Below are 11,005 nucleotides of genomic sequence, written 5' to 3' on the forward strand. Positions count from 1 at the left end.
GGCATTCACATAACAAATAAAATCCTAATGTCAGCCTCCCAATGACTTGAGGAGGTTGGTGTGACAGCCATTAGTATCCCCATATTACAGAGCAGGAAACTGAGGTTCAGAGAGAAGTGACTTGTCCAGGGTCATACAGCTAGTGAGGGGCTCCAATCCCCTTGTCCTCTGGACCTGCTTTATAAATCTATAAAATGAGAATGGGGGGCATTGGACTGCATGGGACCATCACACTCTAAAGCTCATGATAGGAGAGAATGGTGGTTGGTGATAGGGTGGCCCTAGGAGTTGGTCTCAGAAACTGAGGCCCTGCTGCTAGTATGGGGGCAGAGATAAGCTAAACAGCTAGCTCTTCCTACTCTAGCTTGGGGCATGCTTCTTTTCAAGAAAGAAAGACAGGGACCAATGGGGATTTCTCCCGTCCTTTGCCATGGGAGCACAGGATAGGATAAGAAGGGAGTCTTCTCTTCTCCAGGCTCAACATTTCCAGTCTCTTCTCTAAGTGTTCCTCCTATGACAAGGACTCGAGGACCTTTGGTGGTGTCAGGTTGCATCCCTTGGGTCTGGGGGCTAAGAGCCCTGTCTTATTTACCTGTTTGTGGACTCAATTTGGGCTCTTGGTTGGGATGAGAGGAAAAGAGGCCCCACAGCCTACCAGGCCACCAAGTCCTCAGAAGGCGTCCTCAGTGGCTGAAAGCAAGACAAGGATTGGGCAAATACCGAAAGGGGCCCAGGGATGGTCTGAGAGAGAAGGAAGGATTCATTTCTGAGGTCCTGAGGGGAATCATGGGTTAAGCTAGGCTGGTGGGGGGGCGGGGAGAGAGAGACACAGAGAGAGACAGAGACAGAGAGACAGAGAGAAAGACAGAGACAGACAGAGACAGAGACAGAGACACAGAGACAGACAGAGACAGAGAGAGAAAGACAGAGACAGAGAGAGACAGAGACAGAGACACAGAGACAGACAGAGACAGAGAGAGAAAGAGACAGAGACACAGAGACAGACAGAGACAGAGAGTGAGAGACAGAGAGACAGAGAGACAGACAGAGACAGACAGAGATAGATGGAAACAGAGAGAGACAGAGAGACAGAGACAGAAAGACAGACATAGAGACAGAGTCAGAGAGAGACAGAGACAGACAGAGACAGAGAGACAGAGAGACAGAGCACCTTGGGAATCTTTGGGCCATGTGGTCTGGAATTGGGTTGATTTCCCTCATTCCTTCAGCTGGGGATCTTTTCCTGGCTTGCTGTCAATTCCCTAGACAACATAGTCTTGTCTGGAATGTCTGCATGGTAAACGGGAAAGAGTAGGAGGTTTCAAGGCAGAAGACCAGAGTTCAAATCGCGCTTTGCTAGCTCAGGTTGAGCCCTGATTGCAGACCCTCTGAGCCAAGCTCATGTGGCCTGGAAGGGACTGGGACCAAAGCCCCTTGCCCACTCAGTCCTCCAATTGCTTCAAAGGACTGTTGGCATTTGGCCACTAGGGACAGTAAGGTCTCTTTTCACTAGGTGGCAGTGTAGTGACCAGTTAGCTGGACCTCAGACCTGAAGGGCTCAAAGACTATCTCACCCATCCCTTTCAATGTACAAAGAGGGAAACTGAGGCCTTGAAATGGGGAGGGATCTTCCCCAGGCTATACCAGAAGTCAGCAGTAGAGCTGGTCCTGGAATCCAGGTCCCACACCAGACTGTTCCACACCTGGCCTGAATGACCTTGGATGAGTCCCTGGTTGGGGGTCCCCATGCCTTTAGTTGATTTTTGTGTGGTCTTGGGTTTTTTTGTTTGTTTGGTTTTTTTGCGGGACAATTGAGATTAAGTGACTTGCCTAGGGTCACACAGCTAGTAAGTGTTAAGTGTCTGAGGCTGGATTTGAACTCAGGTCCCCCTGACTCCAGGGCTACTGTGCCACCTGGCTGCCCCTTGTGTGGTCTTGTGATCAGATGATGGATTGTGACTGGGGAGCCTGGGAAAGACTCAGGGGGGACCTGCCCATGGTCTTCAAGTTTTTGAGGACTGTCATGTGGGGTTAGCCTCGTGCTTGGCCCCAGAGGGCAGGACTAGGAGTTCTGGGGTGGAGGTGGGGTGGAGGAGAAGCATGGCAAAGAGACAGATTAAAAAAAAATTTTTTTTGGCAGGTTAATGAGGGTTAAGTGACTTGCCCAGGTTCACACAGCTAGTAAGTGTCAAGTGTCTGAGGCCAGATTTGAACTCAGGTCCTCCTGAATCCAGGGCCAGTGCTTTATCTACTGTGCCACCTAGCTGCCCCCAAATATTTTATTTTTATTTATTTACCTATCTATCTATCTATTCATTGATTCATTGATTCATTTACTCATTCACTCATTTATCTATTTATCTATCTATCTATCTATCTATTTTTTGTGGGGCAATGAGGGTTAATTGACTTGCCCAGGGCCACACAGCTAGTAAGTGTTAAGTGTCTGAGGCTGGATTTGAACTCAGGTCCTCCTGAATCCAGGGCCAGTGCTCTATCCACTGCACCACTTAGCTGCCCCTCAAAGAGACAGATTTAGGCCTAGTGTCAGAAACCCAGAGGGACCCAGGAGTGGACTGGACTACCTTGGGATGCAGTCAGCTTTCCCTCATTCCCTGGGGGTCTCCAAGTGGAAGTTGGGTGGTCATCCCTTAAGGATTCCTAAGGGATTCTTGTCCAAGTATAGGTTGGACTAAATAGGGTTGCGCTCCCAACCCAGCCCTGAGATTCCATGATTGTGTGAAGGCAGAGCAGATTTATAGGAGTCTGAGGACTTGAGTTCAATTCCCACCTTTTATACTTAATAACTGCAAGCAAGTCCCTTGCCTCAGTTTCCTCATCTGTAAAAAGACCTGGAGAAGGAAGTGGCCAATCACTCCAGTATCTCTGACATGACTGATCAACTAAACAACAACAAAATCCTTTCACTTCCCTTGACTCAGTTTCCTCATCTGTAAAATGTTAGCTGGACTCTGAGGTCCCTTCCAGCTCTGAACAAGGGTGTTCTGATCCTATGAACCTACCAATGCTAGGGGACCTCAAAGGCCCATGCCAGACTAGTAAGTGTTGGCTTCCAAAGGAGACATTGCCAGGGACCCTTCCCTTACCCCTCCTTTCAGCCCCACCCCATCTCTTCCTCTCTCCTTCCTTTGAGCTCTCCTGACCTCCCCTCCTCCTTCCCTCTTCCCTTCCCTTCTTTATTCTCTCTGAGTATTTCTCTTTTCTTTTCTTTTCTTTTTTTTTTTTGGTGAGGCAGTTGGAGTTAAATGATTTGCCCAGAGTCACACAGCTAGTAAGTGTCAAGTGTCTGAGGTCGGATTTGAACTCAGGTCCTCCTGAATCCAAAGCCGGTGCTTTATCCACTGTGCCACCTAGCTGCCCCTCTCTCTGAGTATTCCTGACTCTGACACTTAGTATCAGTGTGACCTTAGTCAAGTCATTTCAACTATTTGTGTTCTTATCTGTAACATGAAGGGATTGAATTAAACGACCTCCAAGGTCCCTTTCAGCTCAAAATATATGAGCCTCCCTCCCACCTTCCTCTCCTCTTTCCCACCTTTGTGAGTCCCCCTCTTTCCACTCCCAGCCTGAGGCCTCCTCCACTGGTGTGTGCCTTTCTCCCTTCCACGAGGCTTGTCTGTGGCTCCCGTAAACCTAAGCAAAGGACCCCCTGCCCCTGGGGGCAAGGAAGAGGGAGACTTCTGTGTGACCTAAGTCTATGTGACTGTGAGGCCCCTAAGCATGCTGGGTGTCACTCAGCTGTCTGCAAAATCAGGGTGTTTGCTCTGGAGGGCCTTCTTCCCACTCTTCTTCCCTCTCTTGGGCTTCTCCTTCTTCTGCTAGCTCCAGGCCTCAGCCCCAGAGCAGCTTGTGCAGGCCCCCAGGAGAGGGAGAAAAAGGGGAGTGGGCAGAGAGCAGCTTCTGGTCAGCTCTTCCCTGCTGCTGCAGCCAGGGGTTTCTTTCTCTTGAGGCCTGGGCCCAGGCCCTGGGAAGCCATGTCAGCCAGGGGGCCCAAGGGAGCTTGGCTGCCTCTGTGCTCTTGGTCCCAAAGGCCATGTGGGGGGACAGGGGCCGGGCTGGGGGCCTGGCTGGAGTTTGCTCTTTCATGCTGGGCAAGGGGGGCACCTGAGGCAGCCCCTCTGCCTTTTTCACTGCATGAGTAGATGGTAGTTCTAGTGAGGCTTAGAAATTGTGTAGGTTACTGGGCTATGCCTCACAGCCCAGACAGCCTACATTTAGGTTAAAAACATCAATGGCACCAATGCAGCCCTTCAAAGAAGTGAATTAGGCAGCCTCTGGATCAAGAGGAAGAGAATCCAGCTCCCTGCCTGGGGCCTCTGGCTGGCAGCTCTCATTTGCTGTGGGAGGCCATGGGGAGCTCTGCTCTGGGATGGGGGCATTGAGCAGGGCAGTAAGCTTCCTCTTCTCCACCCCCTATCAGGACAGATTGGAGAGGAGGCAGGAGGCAGGAGACAGGGAGGCCCAGGGAGACAGGGGGAGGCTCGGGGAGGCTCTGGTCTAGGTGAGTGGGTTGGACATCCATCAAAGAGGTCAGACCTAGAAGGAACCTTGGAGGTCACTGAGTCCAACCCTCTCATTTGACAGAGGGAGAAACAGAGGCACAGACAGAGGAGCCCCGAGTGCCCAGTGAGCTAACAGTGGAGGCAGGCTTCAAAGCCAGGTCCTCGGACTCCCAAACGACCTTGCCTGTCATCTGCTTTCATCAGTCATGATCCAGGGAGGATCCCTCCCATCGTTAACCCATCTTCTCTGATCCTGGGGCCCCTGGGACAAAACCTTGGGCCTAGAGGAACAAACCATGGCAGTCCTTGCCGCTTCCAGGGAGTACAAGGCAGCCCCCCTGTTTACCAAGGCAGAATTCAGGGCCACTCAACTGCTCTGTCCCAGCTTTTAGAAAAATGACAATGTCCTTGGGGTTTGTCTGGGTCCCTTCCCTCTCCCTGGCCCCAGGTTCAGGTACTGAGCAATCACGCAGCAAGTTCCCTCCATCCTCTCTCCCCCCTAAAAAAAATACCTCCTCTAGTTCCAAGGCCAGGCTCTTCTGTCAGTCCCTCCCTCCCTCCCTCTCTCCCTCCCTCTCAACATGAGGGAGCAGCGGTGTTGGCCTGGGCTCTCTCTCCAACTTAGGGGCATCTAGGGCTTAAACGAGAGTGTTCCCTTGGGAAGGGAGGCCCTGGCTCTGTGGAAGGGCATTGCAACTCCCAGCCAGCAACTGGGGAGGTTAGAGGAAGGATTGGGAGCAGAGGGGGCCTTCTCAGAGCCTTCAAATCTTGCCGTGGCTAAGACTGGCCCTGGTGGGGAGTCAGCGTCTTAACCACGGAAAGAGACAGCCATTGAATCTCTGCCCAGCTCTCACTGGGCACACCTGGAGCCCAGGGGCTGCCAAACATAGCACCTTGCTCAGTGGGGGGCACAGTATTCACCGGCCTTCAGCATCTTCCTCCATGGAGGGGGGAAGGGTTAGACTCTCCAGCCCCCAGGATGGCCCCAGTGATGAAAAAGGGGGGGATCAGCCAGAACTCTGGAAACCAAGTTTTATTTTTGGAAAATGACATTACACACACCTTGCCAATGTACACGGAAATGAGAAAACGAGGAGGAACAGACATCGTGAGCAAAAGCCCGCATCCGAGCAACGTCTGGCTGTTCTTTCAGGGTAGAAGACGCCATGTTGGTCGGTCTTCAAGTTTACCTTTTGGCCACAGGCATCTGAACACAACATTGACTGGATGGAGGGAGCTACTCTAGACCTTGAAGGCCCCCGGCCCCAAACACCCCTCATCCTCTAGTGAAACAGAGAGACAGAGGCCTTTGGCCACAGGAAGCAGAAAGTGACCAGTCCCAGGGGTCTTCTGTAGAGAGAAGTGGGGGGGGCCCAAAGCGAGGATCAGCCCCTCCTAATGGCTATGTTTGAAAGCAAATCTGCATCCAGTTGCAGTTCTGTTTGGTATAGAGCTAGCAGGCCCCCCACCCCCCACCCCCAAGGTCCTTGTTGTCGGCATCCATCTGCTTTCCTAATACCTAGCGGTGAAGAACCTGAGGCCAAGCTGATCCTCTGAAGCTGTTGGAAAGGTCTGGAAGCTCTGATGTCCCCCCAGGGCCCCTCACAGTCTGGCGGGGAGGCTGAGAGCGATGACATCCGGGGACCACGCACAGTCCTCCAATCTTATCAAAAGGTGAAAGGTGGCTCAGCTCGCCCAAGGTTTTACCATCAATCCCAGGGTTCCTGGTGAAGAGTCCAATGGCAGTGAGGACGATCTTTTGTTTTGTTTTCTTTTTTTGCCCACATAGATTGATCTCAGATCCGTAATTTATGGCCAGAGACAGCCTGGGGCTAAGGAAGGGGGAGGAGGGGAGAGGGACAAGAGAAAAAGAGAAGACTTCTTTTTCAGAAGTCACCAACAAGGTCGCTGAGGAATGAGATGTATGGTACCATGCACTGACTCTCCAAAGCTACAGTCTCTAACACTAACTTTACAGCCCCAGTATCTCTAATGGTGCTGGGGCTCCCTACTGCCCTTAATTCCACCCACCCACCCCCTTTAAAATGGCCACAGAGACGGTTTCTGTACAAGCTGACTGGTGCAAGGAGGAGGTGACCAGAATGCTTCAAAGACCTCGCCACATGCGAGACATCCAGAACGTGGCTTTGTGGCCCCCCCATGAAGCAGCTGCTTCCAGGGAAGCTGGGGTCACCATCTTCGAGCTGCCATTTGAGACAGGGCAAGAGCACGCCATCTTGGTACCACCATCTCCTGCTTGCCCACCTCCCTTGATGACACAAACGGACACAGGAGAGGCATACAAAAGGGCAGGCCCCTCGACTTGCCTCTCCACCGGCCACACATGGCCGGCTCGGAGACTGTGGGCCTACAAGTAGTCTTAATTTAATTAATTTTTAAATTAATGTCTTTATACAAAGTGTACTTTGTTAAATACTTTTTGCATTGCAATCAACCCCCAAATCCTATTGAACCCTAAATACAACTCAATTCTTACACTTGGCGTGCCCCTCCCACCCCGCCCCACCCGCAATGTGGCTCTGTACAGATGGCTTAAAGTATGCCAGCTAAACTTTAAACCTCATCCCCCAACCCAATCCCCTCCCTCTGTTCCCTGCCCCCCCTCCCTCCCCCCCCCCAAATGACAATCAAATACACACTATGGGCTCTCAGGTATATCATATTGCAGCTTTGTTAACTATGAGCAAATTGAAAAAGACCAAGGGGCTGTGAGAAGATGGTAAGGATCCATGGATGGGCTTTCTGTTCAGCTGTTTGCACACTTCTCTGTTCCACAAAATGGTGGACCGGCCTGGTCAGCCAGGAGGGATGTGCGCAGGCCCAAGGGCCGACAGGGAAGGAAGAGGCTGTTCCTGAGCTAGCTGGATGAGAATGAGGATGAGTAAACAGAGAAAATTGTGGCGGAGGAAAGGGGGGCAGATGTCTGCGCCCCCGTGTGTGTGTGTGCGTGTGTGTGTATGTTGGGGTGTCTGGGGCGAGGCAGGGTGTGGCAGGGGACCATCAGATGCCTCACAGGCCCTCTAATTTGGGAGTTGTGAAGCATGGGGAGAAGATGACCTGTTTTGGCCAGGGAAGGGATTCTATTCTGCCCAGGCTCTCCTGAACCCCTGGTGTCCCCTGGATCACAAACGGCCCGGTGCTCTTGGCCCTGGTGGGAATGCTATGCTCTCCAGGGCTCTCCAAGCAGAGAACGGCCTCCGAAGGGCCAGTCTTGAGCCTGGGAGATGCTGAGCTCAGATGCTTGGGGGTGGATAGCCAGGCAGTGCTGGGCCAGAGAAGGATGCCGGAAGGAGTTTAAGAAGAGGTCACAGGTCACATTGGACCTCGTGCTGCTGCAGCAGCTGGGATTTTGAGTTCTGGCTTAAGCCATTCCTCCTTCTGCCCAGTTGGGCTGGGAACAGGAAGACACAGGGGCAGGAATTGTAACAAGAGTGTGCAATGCACTCTGCAGCTACTCCTCATGGTCCTTGCACTGGAACCTTCTGTTAGAAGCCTGGAGGGAAGGCTTAGGGGGACCATCTCATGTTGCTATCTCCAGCTCTGGGCCTTTCCCAGCCATCCCTAGACCTCTCTCTGGTTGTGAGCTGGGGGAGGCTGAGGCCTGCAGGTTTGTCCGAGGAGGTCTTAGGCCAGCCTTCCTGACTGCCAAGGAGGCAGGTGCATATTACAGGTCCTCAAGGGACCTTTGACCTGGTTCTTTGACCAGGAGGAAGTATTGGTGAGATAGAGCCATACAGGTGTGCACCTGTACCAGATCCCGGGGTCAGGGAGAAGAGAAGGAGGGGGCACCTTCACCAGGACCCCAGGGAGCAGAAGTGCTCCTGGGTGACTGAGAGGGAGGCAGACAGAGAGGAAGGAGTCCAGGACTAGCCTTAGAGGCTTCCAAGTCCAAAGCCCGAGAAGAGACACAGGCAAGCAGAGGGCTCCTCTAGGAGGGGAACTCAGAGAGGGTCATGGTAATGAGGGCAATGCAGAGAGAATGGGGGCAGGGAGGACAAAGAGAGGGATGTGTGCAGAGTAGGGATCCAGAGAGAGGGGGCGTGTGAGCCACAGGGGGACATAAAGGGAGGGAGGGACAGCAAGTAGTGGATACAGAGAGTGACAGCCCAGAGAATCTAGTGGGGGCTCAGAGAGAGTGGTAGTCACAGGGTACAAAGAGAACCCAGAAGCAAAGAGAATGTGGGTACAGTAGAGAGTGCATATGATGTGGTCAGTACCCAAAATTGAAGGCACAGAGAGAATGGGGTAGATGGAGAGAGAGGGGGAAGCTGGGGTGCAGAGAAAGCAGGGCCCAGAGAATGGGGGTCCAGAGAGAGTGGGCAGTCACAGGAAGAAGAGTGGATAGAGGACAGGACCACAGAGAGAACATGGTTGATGGGACTATACAGAACCTTGCAGGTATAGGGAGGAGGCTAAAAGCACAAAGAGGAAGGTAAGCATGTAGATGGAGGAGTGAATGACTGGGCACTGAAGACTCTAAAAGGGAGCAAGGTGCTCATTGTCAAAGCTTTGGTGACTTTGCCCAGATTTGATGGCCCTCCCAACTCCCTTGGCCCAAAGGTAGCACAGGATTGGCCGTAGAGATTGAGGCTGCCTAGACCCCTAAACCTCATTAGGTCAGATGGCTCCTCACAGCTATAGGCAGATGGACAGGGCATGGATTTAACTCCTTTCCCAGTGCCTTCTGGGAGCAGTCACTAAGGAGGCCAAGTGGGGTCTGAGAGAAGCAGCCAAGATTAGCCACCAAAGGAAGGGCTCCAGCTACTAATGGCCCCAACCAGTCTTGCAAAGAAAGATTTCAAAGCTCCCTAAAAGGTGTAGGGGCATCTCTTGGCTGTGGCTCTTCTGCCTTCTTCCTTTCCTGTTCTAAGAGCAAGGGTGCATTTGGATGGGAGATAACAGCTAGTCTGTCCAGGCCCCAGACTTGGGGCTATGAGAGTTGAGCACATACTTCTCCCAGAAGAGGGCCAGGCCTCATGCTCCTTTGGCCTCTTGTCCCCAAGGGCCACTTGGGGCTCCTTGGGCCCTCCCTTGCCTTCCTGATGGGCCCACTCTATCCCTCTACTTCCCCTGAATGGTTGTACTGTACTTCCTCAGCAGGGTTGGACCTTGCTCCCTCTGCTTGATGGCATTGGGGTTCCAAGATGCAACATCTCTCAGAAAGCCAGGGGAGGGAAAGCTAAGTGTATAGGAGAGGGCCCTGCTGGGATCCAGGACACCTCACTTCTGGCCCCAACCCTGCCACCCTTGTGGACAAAGGCCTTTTCATTCTCTATACCATGAGGGCATTGGATGAGATCATTTCACAAACCCCTAACAGCACTAATGTTCTCTAGCCCAAGGTCCCTTCTAGGCTAGCGCTGACATGTCATATATTATATTCTTTCATGTTACGCCATGGTATAGCCCAAGGTCCCTCTCAAGTTGGAGTTTCTACGTGCGTGCCCAAAGGTCATTCCAGCTGTAACATTCTGTGTCTACAGGGGCCCCAAAGGTCCCACAGAGCCACACGATAGCCTCTGCTTTGCTTTGCTAATGATGGCCTCAGAGAAGGCCCTTTCCCATCACCTTTCCATTCCCAGGCCCCCTATTTAACCTCACCTAGGAAATCATTCCTCTCCTCTCCATCTGCCCCTCTCCCCGTGCATTTCCTTTTTCTTTGACCCTATGTCTATTTCTGCAGGAAGTCAGAATGAGCAATGGCCATTATGTCATATACATGGGGAAGTGGGACAAGAGAGAGGCTAAGAGGAATGGAGGCAGCAGATGCTTTCTGAAGCCCTGGGTGTCTGCTGACTGTGAAGAAAATAGCACGAGGGACCTTAGAGATAAAGCAGATGAGGCCAGGACGGGCCCAGCCGACACAGAGGGCCCTCAAAGGGTTTTCAAACAGATACTCAGAAGTACAGTGTGGGGGGGTCACAGTGACAAGTTGTTTATAGCCTCAAACCTAAAAGAGAAATTCAAAAGAGGGGACAGTTGCACATGAGCACATTTATCCCCAAATCACGTGCAACTTCCCCTGCCTGGGCCCCAGTTTCCTTGACTGTAAATGAAGGAATTGGACTAGCTGACCTTTTATGTTCCTTCCAGATATTAAAAAATCCCATGTATTGCTGCATTCTATTAGCTAATATCTCATCTAGTATTTTTGCATCTCTATTAGAGGAATTGGCCTTCAGTTTTCAATTTCATTGTTATCTTTGGCAGATTTTAAGATGAAGGCCGTCTTGGCATCATAAAGGGTAGTATACCATCTTAATCTATAATTAGGAAGCATCTGAACAAAATGGGGATTATTTGTACTTGGGAAGCTGGAAAGAATTCAGCAGGCACACCGTCGGGGCTGAGGGAGCCTTGGAAACTCCTTGGGCAGCTGGGTCTAGCAGGGGCACAAGCTTAGGAGAAACAGGGGAGAGAAGGAATTCCTTAGGGACTGACTGATGATACTGGCCCAGGAA

Source organism: Dromiciops gliroides, chromosome X, assembly GCF_019393635.1.
Source record: "Dromiciops gliroides isolate mDroGli1 chromosome X, mDroGli1.pri, whole genome shotgun sequence".
Lineage (NCBI taxonomy): Eukaryota > Metazoa > Chordata > Mammalia > Microbiotheria > Microbiotheriidae > Dromiciops > Dromiciops gliroides.